This window comes from Alexandromys fortis, unplaced genomic scaffold (genome assembly GCF_014885135.2).
Source record: "Alexandromys fortis isolate MF-2015 unplaced genomic scaffold, M_Fortis_MF-2015_v1.1 scaffold_28, whole genome shotgun sequence".
In the NCBI taxonomy this organism is placed as follows: domain Eukaryota; kingdom Metazoa; phylum Chordata; class Mammalia; order Rodentia; family Cricetidae; genus Alexandromys; species Alexandromys fortis.
In genome coordinates this window covers 4,962,397-4,976,599 of record NW_026067901.1, presented here as the reverse complement: position 1 = coordinate 4,976,599, position 14,203 = coordinate 4,962,397, and the positions used below count along the sequence as shown (strand labels likewise).

General features: G+C 47.9%; 1 protein-coding gene and 1 long non-coding RNA gene across 7 annotated transcripts in view; one reads left to right on the top strand and one right to left on the bottom strand.

The window, feature by feature from the left end:
• Positions 1-14,203, bottom strand: part of Prickle1 (prickle planar cell polarity protein 1) — an 88,288-nt gene that overhangs the window by 14,646 nt on the left and 59,439 nt on the right. The window contains exon 1 of one of the 6 annotated variants that reach the window (XM_050129512.1): positions 3,896-4,041. The exons of 3 other annotated variants lie outside the window; for them this stretch is intronic. The gene's annotated coding sequence lies outside the window, so the exon portion shown is untranslated. Of the gene's footprint in view, positions 1-3,300; positions 3,431-3,696; positions 3,850-3,895; positions 4,042-14,203 lie in introns of those variants that run through there. 2 more of the 6 variants (XM_050129528.1, XM_050129519.1) reach the window with 2 other exon arrangements.
• Positions 5,721-9,461, top strand: LOC126492904 (uncharacterized). The gene is made up of 3 exons (XR_007589705.1): positions 5,721-5,783; positions 7,437-7,472; positions 7,575-9,461. It is a non-coding gene; the product is annotated as an uncharacterized lncRNA (long non-coding RNA).

Below are 14,203 nucleotides of genomic sequence, written 5' to 3'. Positions count from 1 at the left end.
TCTGGCTTCCTTGGGAACCAGGCACAGATGTGGTATATGGACATACATGCAGGCAAAACACCCATACACATAAAAATTTTCAAAACAAAATTTAAAAAGGAGACAAGTGACATTCCACTGGGAGCCAGAATTTTAAGTAAGTGTAGCCCATGTAATAGGAATGGTCCAAGGTCTGTTATGTGTGTTATATATATGATATGTGTGTGTGTGTGTGTATAAACACACATTTCTGTAGTGGCGGCCTGTGTGTAAATTACAGGATTGAGCCTGTGGCTGGCCACTTGTTTTCACAGAGAAAAGTGCACAAGCTTCAGAATTCCAGAAAGGGAGACAGAATCCAGCTGGGTGACCTAGAAACCCACTGTTCACCCGGAATATGTGCAGACTAGGATGTACACAGGAGCTCGAGCCCAGCAGTCTGCTGGTCAGACTTTCTGCAGGTGTTTTCCTCCCTGCTGACATGGGCTTTGTTTGTTTCTTTTCTTTTTCTTTCTGTTTTCAAGTCAGGGTCTCACTATGTAGCTCTGGCTGTCCTGGAACTCACTCTGTAGACCAGTACTGACCTCAAACCCACAGAAATCCACCTGCCTCTGGCTCCTGAGTGCTGGCTGGGGTTAAAGGCATCTGCCCACAATGCCTGGCTCACTTCCACTAAGGCTGTCTGTTGTTAAGGAGCCTTATCCTTTTACCCACAGTCAACAACGCTGGAATCTTTCAAAAGCTGCTGCCTTCAGTATTCTGTAAATTAGGCAAAGCTTGGAAGAACAAATTCATCCAGGGCTGTGCAGAGAAACCCTGTCTGGAACTCCTTCCATCCCCCCACACCCTCAAATGGTACAACTTGACTGCATTACAGTGTATTCCTCTATCAGCACAGGCATTGTTGCTGATGGTAGTCAGGTGTGAGGGTGTCAGTCAACCCAGCCAGAGAGCAGCTTTGCTTTTTTTTTTTTTCCTCCTCTGGTAGTTTGGCCATTAGAAGTCACTTTATTTTTTCATTCTGCATAGGACAGCTAAGGGTTAGTATCCTGACTGACCCTGAGATGTAAAAATCAGCCTTTCTTTTTGCTTCTAAAGTCAATGGTTCTTTGCCCTTCCTAATGCTGTGACCCTTTAATGCAGTTCCTCATGGTGTGGTGACCCCCCAACCAAAAAATTATCTCATTGCTACTTCATAACTGAAATTTTGCTATTGTTACGAACCGTAATTTAAATATCTGATATAGAAACCCCTGTGGGGTTGGGACTCACAGGTTGGGAACTGCTGCTTTAGAGAGCTGTGGCAGGGTGGGGGAAGAGGATCATGGGGGCGGGGTTGTTCTAAGTTGGCAACAGTGTATAAGGTTCCAGAAGCAGCAGTGGAGAAAGCAGTTTCCCTAGAAGACAGCTTCTCCCAGAGAATGGTACCTGATCAGGCTGTTAAGAACTGGACCTGCCAGGCTGGAGAGCCTAGACACTATTGATGGGGAATGTCAGAAGAATGTTTCTGGCCTTCCAAGAAGACAGACATTGAAAATTATGACTAGGAAAGAGGAGAAGAAGCCTGGGAGGGGCACATACTTCCTAAGGAAGCCTCCAAGGGTGGCTTGGGAGAAGAAAGTAAACAAACTAGCAGTAAAGGGAGAATGAACCTAGAGTTTTGAGATCCTATAGCTGGGAGATGGGAGCGCAACTCAGAAGGGACGTGAGGGTCCCAGGGATTCGGTTACTGCAGAAAGCACCGAATTCTGTCACCTCTGCCCTGGCCCCTGCCAATCATCATATTCTTGGACCAACTCACCAAATCACATCAAAATTATGCAGATCTAAAACAACTGTCAGGGAGCTGGAGAGATGGCTCAGTGGTTATGAGCACAGGAGTGGACCAGGGTTCAATTCCCAGCACCCACACAGCAACTCACAACTGTCTGTAACGCCAGTTCCAGAGGATCCTATAGCACCAGGCATGCACGTGGTACACAGATACATGCAGCCAGGCACCCCCCCCACATAAAACAAGTAAATCTTTAAAACAACTGTCAATCTTCCATGAAGTCTAAGACCCTAACCTTCAGTGTCCATACTTCCCAATAAAGCTCCATGCCAACCACTACGTGAGGATTATCGTGGTTCTGGAGAGTCCTTATGAAGCCCTTTGATCACCTGGACAGACAGTGATTTGTACAGTCATTTGGGCTAAAGCTCCCTAGGTGCCCCCCACTGCTAAGTGCCATCTTGCAAGCCACAAACTTGAAGAGCTAATCTGTTTGTTAGCAAGGCCTTAGAGCACAAAGGCCATTCCAGGTTCCTTACTCAAAACTGCTCTGATTCTAAGAGGTTAACACATACAGGTCAACTAAGTGTAATCAAGCACAAATCTGGTGGTACAGAAGCCTGCACACGTCTGGTCTCAGAACACAAATTAGACAGCTTTATGGATATACGCATTTCCATTTATGACGTCCTTAACTTAAAATGAACCCAGAGTGAGCAAAAGCATTGGAATCAAAGTTTGAATTTCCCAATAAACACACACACGACGCTATAATTTCTTCAAAGTTTCCACACACCCCTGTGGCCTACTAGAGACAAAAGTCACTGCTCCCAGAACCCAAGTCGGCTTCATTTGTGGTGGAAGAACAGGCATCACCCAGCTATCAGGAGGATGTTAATGCAGTTTTTCTTTACCAAAAGCACCCCGAACACTAGCCATCGGTGGCATTTGGGCATTTGCCATTGGGTATTTTCCAGGTAAACCTCCACCCAACTTGCCCATTTTTTTCCCAGCTGCTATGTGCCACCAATTGCCAAAACACTATCCAGTTTTTTCCAAGAGGGACTGCGGACCTCTTCGACAGCATCCTAACTTTTCTCTCTCTCTCTCTCTCTCTCTCTCTCTCTCTCTCTCTCTCTCACACACACACACACACACACACACACACACACACACACACACACACACACACACACACATATTCCAGGACAGTAAGAGGCTGCTTAACAAAAGAAGGAAATCCCATGACAAGGCATGGTGCTTTGCCAGAGATTTCTGGAGAGATCTACGCTCGCATGCTGTGGCCTGTGACGAATCACGCAAAGCCATGTCTACCAAGACCATCATTTTCCACAGCGGGAGACACATTTTCTCAAAACTATGTTCCCGTCAATGTCTTACTGATTTTTTTTTTTGTTTGTTTAATCTCTATTTTAGGTCGCGGCCCAAGGAAACAGCGGCCAGACCTGACTCCAATATACACACAGACTCGGGTTTCACCCCGTCACCTGTTGGCTCCAGAACAACATCCCCTTTGTGAAACTTACAGCTCTCGTGAAACGCCGTTTCCCGAGAAAACACTTCCTTAAGTATGCGACAAGACTCCGAGTTGGGAAAACAAACTCCATTCCACACACCGCCTGCTTTATCCGCCTACGGATTAACGTGAGCCTTTCTAGACGGGCTAGGAGGAAGGATGTCACCGTCTTCGGGGACACAGCGGCGGTGAGGGCTGCGGGGGCCACCCAGACCCCCGGAGCAGGCTCGGCCCTGCGCCCAGGCAAGCGGCGGTGGCGGCTCTGGCCGCAAGGGGGAGCCTCGTCCCGGTCTGCCCCGTGTCCCGGCAGCGCCGTGGAGGCCAGCGCCCACGTCCGCGATCGTGTCCCCGCGGTCCTGTCCCCGCTGTCCCTGCCCTGAGCTTGCACCCAGCCAGCGCCGCGCACCTGCACGCCCGGCACCCGGACCCGGTCCCCGCGCACAGGCTCGCAGCGTTCGGTGTCGCTCCGCGCTCCACCCCCAGCTCGGCTCCGGCTGGGGACAGCCGGTCGCGCCGCCTGCTTTCCAGGAACTGTCACACTAACTGTCCCCTGGCAGGTGTCCACCGGGGCCCGCCCGCCCGTACGGCCTTCCTAGGAAAGTTACCCAGACGCGGGAGCACCGCCGCCAGTCGCGCTCCATTCCCCGCCGCCCAGGACTGTGACTCGCGCGCTGCAGAGCTTCTGTAAACTTCCCCCGCCCGCAGGTGCACGCGCGGCCACAGGCGCGGGCCAGTGCGCGAGGGGGCGGTGCTGAGCCTCGAACTCAGGACTCCACACGCTGGGCAGGCACTCCGCCGCCGCGCTACACCCCCAGCCCCACAGGGCTCCCTCTTACACAAATCATCTCCACGCTGTCCATAACAATGCCAGCAAATGGCGCGTTTAACCCAGTTCTCACTCCGAAGGGCTCATTAACATACGAATTCTCTCCGCTTAAGACTTCCTTGCATTTAAATGAAAGCAATTCCTGCGGCTTAGAACCGGAGATTTATTTTACTTTATTTTATTTTATTTTTTTTAGCAGAAAATAACAGCAAAAGCAAAAGGAGTCAGGCACACGCGGCACTTAAGTAACTAGTAAGGGTTTTTAACTATCATCCTTGAACCACAAGAAGACGCCCCACGCACGTTCATGTTAATCTTATTTCTGTGCTATTTTTAGGGGCTCTAAGAAAGGAATTTGGCTTCAGCTGTCTGCAGAAAAGGCTCAGGGAAGCAAAAACTGGACCTCAAAGCGAGCCCAGAAAGCAATGAGAATTGGTAGTGATCATTAGTAAGTAGTGAACAGCGGACGTCCACGATTCTCCTGAGCTACAAGCTTTAATCGGGACAAGAGCCTTATCAGGTGGGGGCAATGCCAGTAAATACACGCACCGCGAAGAGCAACAGTTTCTACTTTAAAACCCAGGATGGCGATTCTGCAGCATATATTTATTTATATGGAGAACAATAGCCTATTGTAGCTGCGATTTAAAAATACACGGGTTGCCATAAATAGATCCATCCCTCCAGTAAATAATTGTGTGGCCAAATTAAATTCTGTTATCTCTGCTGCAGACCGAGGCAGCGGAGGACAAGAAGAGTTTTTTTTTTTTTGCAGCGGAGGACAAGAAGAGTTTTTTTTTTTTTAAGTTGCTACTTTTTTTTTTCTTTTTTTAAGTGACAGAACCCACAAAGTCCTGGCTCTGCTGTTAGTCTAGTTTGGGAACAATAGTTCAGATATCACAAATTATTATTTGCAATTCAAATGGATTCAAGTTTTCCAGATGATTCCCAAAAGAGTACCCCTGCCCGAGGGCACGGGAATTTGTGGGAAACCTCTTTCCCTGTTGATCTGTAAAATTCACCACCGAATCTGATGAGTAGGATTGCTCGCTTTTTTGTGTGATTTTATTTTATTTTATTTTATTTTATTTTCGGACAGGGATTTTCATCTGGTCCAGGCTGGCTTCAGACTTGCTGTGGAACTTAGGCTGCCCTCCCAAAGTGCTGGAATTAGCAGGGTGAGCCACCACACCTGTCTCAGATTTCCCTTTTCCTCCTTCCTTCTGTTTGAGCTCCTCAGGGAAGACCAGAACAAACGTGCGACCGGTTATTGCTTTACATCACACACTAAACTGGCCTGTCAGTAAAATACAACAGATTCTATGCTCCCAGGCTGACCCTGCGGACCAGAACTCTTTCAGGAGGCTAGCGCCACACAGAGTGTTAAGACACAAATACTCCCACTATATCCTGTAGTGAAGCTTTTCGGTATTAAATGTAGCCTCGCCACTGTGGGCAGTTACAAGGTAACTACTTGTAAATATCGTTTGCCACATTTCCAGCAGGTACTGTCAACTTGTCTATTGTGTTCCTGCCAGTGAAGCAGTTTGGGGACAGCGAGAAACTTCCTACTAACTTTCCATCTGAATGAAACAGACTTTGGTCTGTCAACAGTGAATCTATGCAGATAGAGGGCAATGCCCCCAGCTGGTGTCCTTTTGTTTCAGGTAGGTAGAATATTCAGTTGCTTGAAGATCACACTTTAGGGGGGTGAGAAAGGAAACTCAGAAATTCTCAGGGCTTAGCTTCCCACACCCCCAGGGCCCTGAGGGCTTCCTTCCAGCTGACGGTAGCGTCACCCTCCCTCCCCTTTGGCCTCAGGGCACTTAGCACCGCCTGGCACTGGGTGCCTATTTAGTCACCGCGTTATTGTCTTCTGTTCTGGAGTTCACTGCTGTGTTCTCAGCATTGTGCCTGGCACGTATCAGAGCAGTGCAGTGAACCCGACAGAGTGAAGTGAATAAAAGATTCTCGCACGTTCTTCTCAGGTCCATACCTTATCAAGTAACACCGTTTCTAAGCTTAAGCCATTGTCCTGAGGATGGGGTTGTTTTAGGGGAACAAATGTGACAAGGGCAGAGAAACAAAGAGGTAGTATTTTGTCAAATGCCAGCTTATCGAGTCTGGTTGAAAAAGATAAAGTACAGGCTTCAAGGAAACCTTGGTGCCACCTCCCTATGGTGACCTTGAGGTCTCTTTGGAAAAACACTTCCAAAGGGCTGGAGAAGTGGCCCACTGGGTAGTGCTTGTTGTTTAAGCATGAAGACCAGAATTTGGGATCCCTAGCAAGCATGTAAAAAGCCAACTGTGGCCATGCACATCGGGACCTCCGTGCTGGGGACACGCAGGTCCTAGGGGTTCACCAACCAGCCAGTCCGGTTGAGACCACAAGCTCCAGGCCCAGTGAGAGACCCTGTCTCCAAAGCAAGGCAGAAAGTCATAGAGGAATACAAGCAGTGTTCCACTTCTGACCTCCACATGGCCGTGCACAGGTGAGCACATCTACCCACACACCACATGCAAGCATGCACACATGCATACACAGCAGCGAAGCGTAGACTTCCTTCTTGGCTTTAAGGCTGTGTTGCTCTTGACTTCAAAACATTTTAAAGGCATTAAGGATGAAATGCCAGTGACCAGGGCAAGAACGTTCCCGAGCAGAAGTCTTTGAAAACAGCAAACGGGGGCTGCAGTGGTCATCCTGTCTCCGCATCCACCTAACTTTGAGAAGCAGTTAACAAAACAAGTAGGATTTTAGTCTCTGGTAGAGGCATGGCGTAGGACAGTGATTTGCTTTTCACAATGAACAGAGTCCCCAAATCATACATCCTGTAGAATCAGTCACAATTCTTGTCCAGATCAATTAGTCAAACGCTGGAGAAGTAACTGTAGCAAGCTGTCTCATCCTTGCAAGTTGGTACCACATTGTTTCTGTCGTGGCCTGGGAGACCACTGAGCCTTTGCAAGTTCTCAGTCCTGTTAGCTGAGCCTGCTCCACCCCAGGGAAGGGCTGGAAGGCAGGTGGCAAGGTTTTTTTCTGGAGTTAGGGGCGTTTATGGAGGTTTATGATAAGTTTCAGCTTCACAAGGTCTCCAATTACTTTCTTTACCCTTTGATTATATTGAAAGCATCATGATTAGAGAGCACTGGTTCCTCAACAGTTTCTACACCCCATTCCATTGTATTTATGACTCCAAACCTCCCAGCGACCCAGCCCCCGCCCCCACCCCTCCTTCAGCGAGTGGGGCCATCTTCACTTCAAAGTACCCTGGTGCACAGGGGTTTGTCATCAGGGATCTAAACGCCCATTCTCTCCGCAGGTACTTGCCAACACTGGGACAGATCACTTCTCTAAGGTTAGTCTTTGTCATGGTGAGTGGCCCATCTCTAAAATGCCAGTCTCGGGTCAATTTTAAAACTTCTGGGGGTGGAGCACAAACCATTTTTTTTTTCTCCAGGTAAAACAGATCTTTTGACACGGAAACAGACAAAAGTGATGTAGCTCTGAGGAAGTCCGGCCCACTGCTCCCGGCGTGAACAAACCCAGCCATTCTGCTCCGTGCCAAGCTGCCTGCTCCCAGCACTCCATCGGTTCTCCTGGCTTTTGCTATGGTGGTGTTTTTTTAGTCTAAGGGCTTGACTGCTGCTGGTCACCGCTTAGACATTATCACCGCTGAGGGGCTGTTTGAGACTTCGGCACAGCTGGGTGAAGAATACAGACCTGGGGTACTTTCCCGATGGTTGTTCAGGTAACACTAGTGAAAACCAGCAGTCACCATGGCCTGCTCTGCCCTTCACTCCCAACTATTCTCGGGGACTTCTTTTCACACCCGAAGATATGTCGGGCAAACAAACTTGTGTCCAATATAATTAAGAGAGTTGCCACTGATTCTGACCCTCAACCATCTCAGCTACTTTTGGGTCTGGGGTTTATTACAAACATCTTTAAAGTTCACTACTGAAAAATTATCGTCACGCTGGGTGGTGGTGGTGCACACCATTAATGCCGGCACTTGGGAGGCAGAGGCAGGCGGATCTCTGTGAGTTCGAGGCCAGCCTGGTCTACAAGAGCTAGTTCGAGGGCAGGCTCCAAAGCTACAGAGAAACCCTGTCTAGAAATCCCCTCTCTTCAAAAACAAACTACTCATGTGGAGAAATTAAGGAGAAACCTTCCAAAAGTACTGGATGGGCTGTACCCTGGTACAGTATCCAAGATATATCCAGGTATCACGATCACAGTGCTTGACTGAGAACTTACAGCACGCACGCGCACACACACACACACACACACACACACACACACACACACACACACAGCAAAATATTGAGAGAATATAAAGAGCACAATGCTGACAGCCTTTCTTAGGGGAGGGTAGTTCCATTGGTAACTACCATCTTACGCTTATATTTATCAAACAAGCAGGACATCAAGAGAAGATGAAGCGGAGTGACAGTGGGGTGTCAGGATGCTTGCCTGAGCGGCACTGAGGCAGGAATAGCTTTGGACTGAGGTGAGCCATCAAAGGTCGAGGGAGGTGGAGGTACTAGAAAGGGTGTCCAAAGGAAGACCCAGGTGTGGGCGTCTGTGCAGCCCTTCCAGGGCAGGGGGAGCCACAGACGCTTCCACAGAAGAGTAGCTGGCACATATGCCTTCTTGTTAGACAGGGTGACGAGAACAGGGCCAAGAACCCAGAACAGCAAATGGGAAGAGCCAGAAAACTACCACAACAGTCAAGACCAGGGGTGGCAGGGCCTCGCCTGAGGAGGGTGTTCCAGGGGCCAAGGGCTGGACTATAGCTCCCCAGTGCACAGGGTTGGGGTGCAGGGGTAAGAGGTGCCCGACGTGCCTGGCATTCCAAGGTGAGCCAGCACACTCCCATGGCTTTCGAGGGAACTAAAGCTAAGCCCTGATGTGAGCCTCTAGCTTCAAACTGCTACAGGAGAGACGGAACTCAAGGCCAACAGAAGGATTTATGTGTCTAAACTCTAAGTTTCTCTCCATTTAATAATCACCTCTAGCCGGGCTACAGCCTCATGAGAACTGGAAGCCAGACAGGCCGTGGTGGCGCACTCCTTTAATTTCAGCACTCAGGAGGCAGAGGCAGGCGGATCTCTGTGAGATTTAGGCCAGCCTGGTCTATAGAGCGAGTTCCAGGACAGTCAGAGCTGTTACACAGAGAAACCCTGTCTCAAAAAACAAAACAAAACAAATAACCTTTAAAATATAATACTTAGGGGGCTGGAGAGATGGCTCAGAGGTTAAGAGCACTTACTGCTCTTCCAGAGGTCCTGAGTTCAATTCCACATGGTGGCTCGCAACCATCCAAAATGAGATCTGGTGCCTTCTTCTGGTGTGCAGGCATACATGGAATGTTGTACACATAACAAATAAATAAATCTTTAAAAAATATAATACTTTGGCACTGGAGAGACAGCTCAATGGTAAGAGCCCTGGCTGTTCTTGCAGAGGATCCAGGTTCTATTTCTTGCACCTACGTGGCAGCTATCAACCATCTGTAGACCCAGGGGCTCTCCGCATCTCTTCTGACCTCTACGGGCACCAAAAGTGTGTGGTGTACATGCATGCAGGTAAAATACTTATATACATAAAACAAGATGAATTACAATGTTTACATACTACTTCGCTATGAAAGAGATTGGCCCACCCTCTTCAAGGAGTCAGCAGAGTCCATGAAGATTGAGTCCCACGGCAGAGGCTCAAATGGCATTGGGAATGAGAGGGTGTGAGGTGGTGATGGTTGGCATGGTCTGCAATCCAGCCACATTTCAATAAAATGCCCAAGTCACAGCGTTTCCTGACAAACGTGAGTTTACAGGATGTTTGCAGCCTCGGGCCACGCACTACTTGCTCGAGAGAGTTCTGCGCATCATCTGTTCCTGTTTGCTAGTTCAACTCCCATCAGCCAAGAGAGGCGAAAACCCAGGCAGGCTGGATTTGAGCATCGTGACTGGGTGCTGTAGCTAAGCATGTTATTTTCAGAGGGGTCCGGGCAAAGAATTTGGTCAAGCAGCTAAAAGCCTCTTGCCAAGAAGATAAAGGTCAGCCAGGCATTCTATCCATATCTATCTTATCTGTGACCCCACCTGGATGCTTTCTGAGAGTTCACAGTGTTCAGTGAAGACACAATGCTGAAGGGGACTGGGTAACGTGGCTAATGTAGGTGAGGTGCAGAAGTGAGGGAGGCAGCAGGGGACTCTTTTCCTAGAAGGCCGCAAGAGTCACTAAGTTCTGAGGCGGAGTGTAGAAGGATCCTCCAGGAACAACTGCTCAATCCAACCCCCTTGGATGTTGCTTCAGATGCAAGGCTTAAGACTACCCGTAGACCACTAGCAGCTGGGTATGGGCTACACTGAAAGATTTTCCCAGACACAACAGTGAAATGCGAAGCCATAGGAGACCAGTAACCATCTCACAGGGCTTCCAACAGTGACAATAAAGAGCGCCTTGGCGGAGGCAAACATGGCTACGGGTGGAAGGTGTTGGTAGGGAAAGATGGCTGTGTGCGCATTCTTCACGATGCTTATGGCGGAGACACTGTTTGGTGGGTGTTACAGGTGGAGTGTGGGCTGATTGGAAACTTCGGGCGTCATTCACACCCTTGTGGTGAGCTTTGAGGATGGCACAGCATTTTCTTTTCGGGGAACTGAAAAAATGGCTAGGTAAAATGTTTTTATCTTCCCTAACTTTCCCTTAGCAGCAGCACTAGGACATAGAAGAATATTCTAGAAATCCACATGCCAGGTTATTTCCACTGATAAGGAAGCAGCGGCTGTCAGCCTCCTTTAGGGCAGCTCACTGATAATATATGACTGTGCTGACCTGTGGAACCAAACATTTGTGTAGCTCTAAGGCAAATAACACCAGGAACGCCTCCCTGATGGGGGAGATTCCTTGCATTTCTGAAGCTGACTGGCCATTCTGATCTCTGCAGACACACATCGGATTGTCCCAGCACAACACAACTGGCTTACTGAGATCTCTGCATGACAGATGTTCTATGGCCTCTTGGTGACAGCCAGTATCAGTGTGTCCTATGTTTTCACTAAGATATCACTCTTGCATGTAGTCAGTGGCTCACCCATCACCTCCTCAACTCAAAAAGTCAGATCATGTGGGACAAGGGACAGACCTCAAGATCTGTTCCACTGAGACTCTGTATGTATAACCCATTCTGCCACCTCATATGATCTCCCGAAAGTCAAAGACACTGAAATAATGCAGCCATAGAAACTTGTCAGATAAAATTGATTACAGTTCAAGTCATAGGACTATAATACTTTTTTTTAAAAAAATCAACTAACATTCTTCAGTTGAGACAATTAAGAAAGTGCAATAGAATCAATAAGCTGTCTGGAAGGGCCTTTGGGCAGTTCTGGTGACAAGCTGCCCACCATAAATTGACAGTAGACGGGCTTAAATAACAGGAGCCTGTAAGGATGGGAACGTAGGCTCCTGGAGAATCCACGTCCTTCCATATAAACTCTGGCGGGAGTTTAAGACTGATTACAGTGTTGCTGACAGAACAGACTAAGGCACACAGCTATGACCAATCGTTTTTAAGGTCTTTAGTCTCCTCACAGTACGATCTAATAGGATCCTGGGAACCTCTGAAATGCTTTGCCTTGTATAAGAGTGCAGGGTGTTACGATGGGATCCGATGTAGGCTTCAAGTGAATTAGCCAAGTGCTCCACCACTGAGCTACCTCCCCAGCCTTCTACTTTTGGGGAGTGTGTCTGAGAGTAAGGAGCAGTTGAGTGAAGAGTGGAGGCAAAGTCCAGGGTGGTTTTTATGCCTTATGTCATACTGCATTTTAGGATGGAAGGGATACTTTTTGATTTTTTTTTTTTTTTTTCGAAACAGGGTTTCTCTATAACTTTGGAGCCTGTCCTGAAACTAGCTCTTGTAGACCAGGCTGGCCTTGAACTCACACAGATCCACCTCCCAGCTGATGCACGTTTTTCTGGAAGGATCTGACAATATGGTTAAACAGCCTCTTCAGAGGGAGCTACCACTCATGAAATAAAAAATAAAAAAGTCAGGACTGGGAAGAAGCTCAACCGGTAAGGTGCTGCTTTGAAAACATGAGGACCTGAGTTAGGTCCCTGGAGCCCACATTTAAAAAGCAGAATGGGGGTGCCCATACATCGGGATAGTGCAATCAGAGGATTGAGACTCACTGCCTAGCCAGTCCAGCTGGTGGTTTAGCTAGCGGGTCAGTGAGAGCCCTTATCCCAATAAAGCAAGACAGTCAGCAACTGAAGTATACCCATGTTTGACTTCTGACCTCCACAGATATACATGTATATGCATGTGTACCCACTCCCATGTGCATCTATCTGTGTGCAATGAGCATGCATATACATGCATACATTCATGCACAAAAGAAGTAGGTGAATATATGTATTTTTTTTCCTTTAAAGAGGCCAAATAGTCACACAAGCAGCACCAAGAAGTATCTTGGTGCTATTCCAGGATTCTTTAAAATGACACGCATCTGATTCTTACTCCTTTCATGAAGTGCTGTATGGCAGTTTTGTTTGTTTTTGTTTGTTTTGGTCTTTTTGAGACAGGGTTTCTCTGTGTAGCCCTGGCTGTCCTGAACTCGCTTTGTAGACCAGGTTGGCCTTGAACTCAGAGATTTGTCTTCCTCTACCTCCTGAGTACTGGGATTAAAGGTTTATACTACCACCACCTGGCTAGCTGTGCAAAATGCTTTTTAATACAGTCAGGTAAGTGAGAATATAGTATATGTCATTCTGCTTCTGATGCTTCTAAGAGTTCTTGAGGAAAGGAAGCAGGACGACCACATGGATTAACACCTGGGACACTGGAGATATATACTAATAACCTTATGATGGGACTACAAGGCGCAAAGGCATCCTAAATAACCAGACGTGAATTACGTGGACCGTGAGCCCTTTTGGCATCTTGGAGAAGTATCTGCTGCCGCCACTGGCATTGCCGGGAGCAATGAGGAGAAAGCAGGCTGGGTCTGTGCCAAGTTGTCTCTAGTAGCCTTCTGCAGGTGTGGTAGCTACAATGCTCCCTGGAGGTTCTTGGTGGCCGACTTCATTTTACATTTGGCTATTATTACTGTTGTGCGTGCCTGGGCATCTTCCTGCGTGCATGTCTATGCACTGCACCATAGGCCGCCAGCGCTCACAGAGGTCAAAGAAGGGTGCAGAATCCCCGATCCTGCAGTTCCAGTCAATTGGGAGCCGCCATGTGGGTGCTGAGAATCAAACTTGGCTCCTCTGGAAGAGCAGCCAGTGCTCTAACCACTGAGCAACCACAGCAGCCCCTGTGTCTTATTTTCCTAGAGTAGCCGAGGGGCCAGCAGTTAATGCAGAGGAAGGCCTGGGAATCACAGATAGTTACGGTTTTTGTTTTCTGTCTTTTCTTTTCTTTTCTTTTTTTGTCTTTTAAAATGGTTTTATGCTGGGAGGTGGTGCAGGCCTTTAATCCGAGCACTCAGGAAGCTGAGTTCAAGGCCAGCCTGGTCTATGGCGCTAGCGTCAGGACAGGATCCAAAGCTACAGAGAAATTCTGTCTCGGAAAACCAAGAAAAAAAAAAGATAATTTTTTTTCAGGATGGTTCTCAAAGGGAAAAGCTGAGATCTGCTTAACTGGGGTATGCCTTAGGTGTGACTTTTAAAAATGACTTATTTTTCTCTTCTCTACTCCCAACTACCAAGGACCCACACTTTATACTGGAATGTGCTTTTCTGGAGGGGTTCAGCTGTCTCTCCTCGCTGTGTCCTTCCTTCCCTGCGGGACCTTTCTTTAGAGAGCTTTTGGATTCAGCCTCCACAGCTTCCTAATGCAAGCCAGGCTAAGGAGACTTAGCAGACACACAAACCACATGTTGCTTTGCTTTGCTTTTCTGAAGCAAAATCCAGTTTGGATGAAGACTGTGTGGGCTTCGCAGTTACACTGAAATTAAAGATGGCGGGAAGGGTTCTCATCCTCGGGACTGGCCATCTTGTAGTACTTTAAAGTATAAATTGAAACATATGATCATAATGAACTCTGATTCTACTCAACAGCAAACAAAAGAGGTGAAA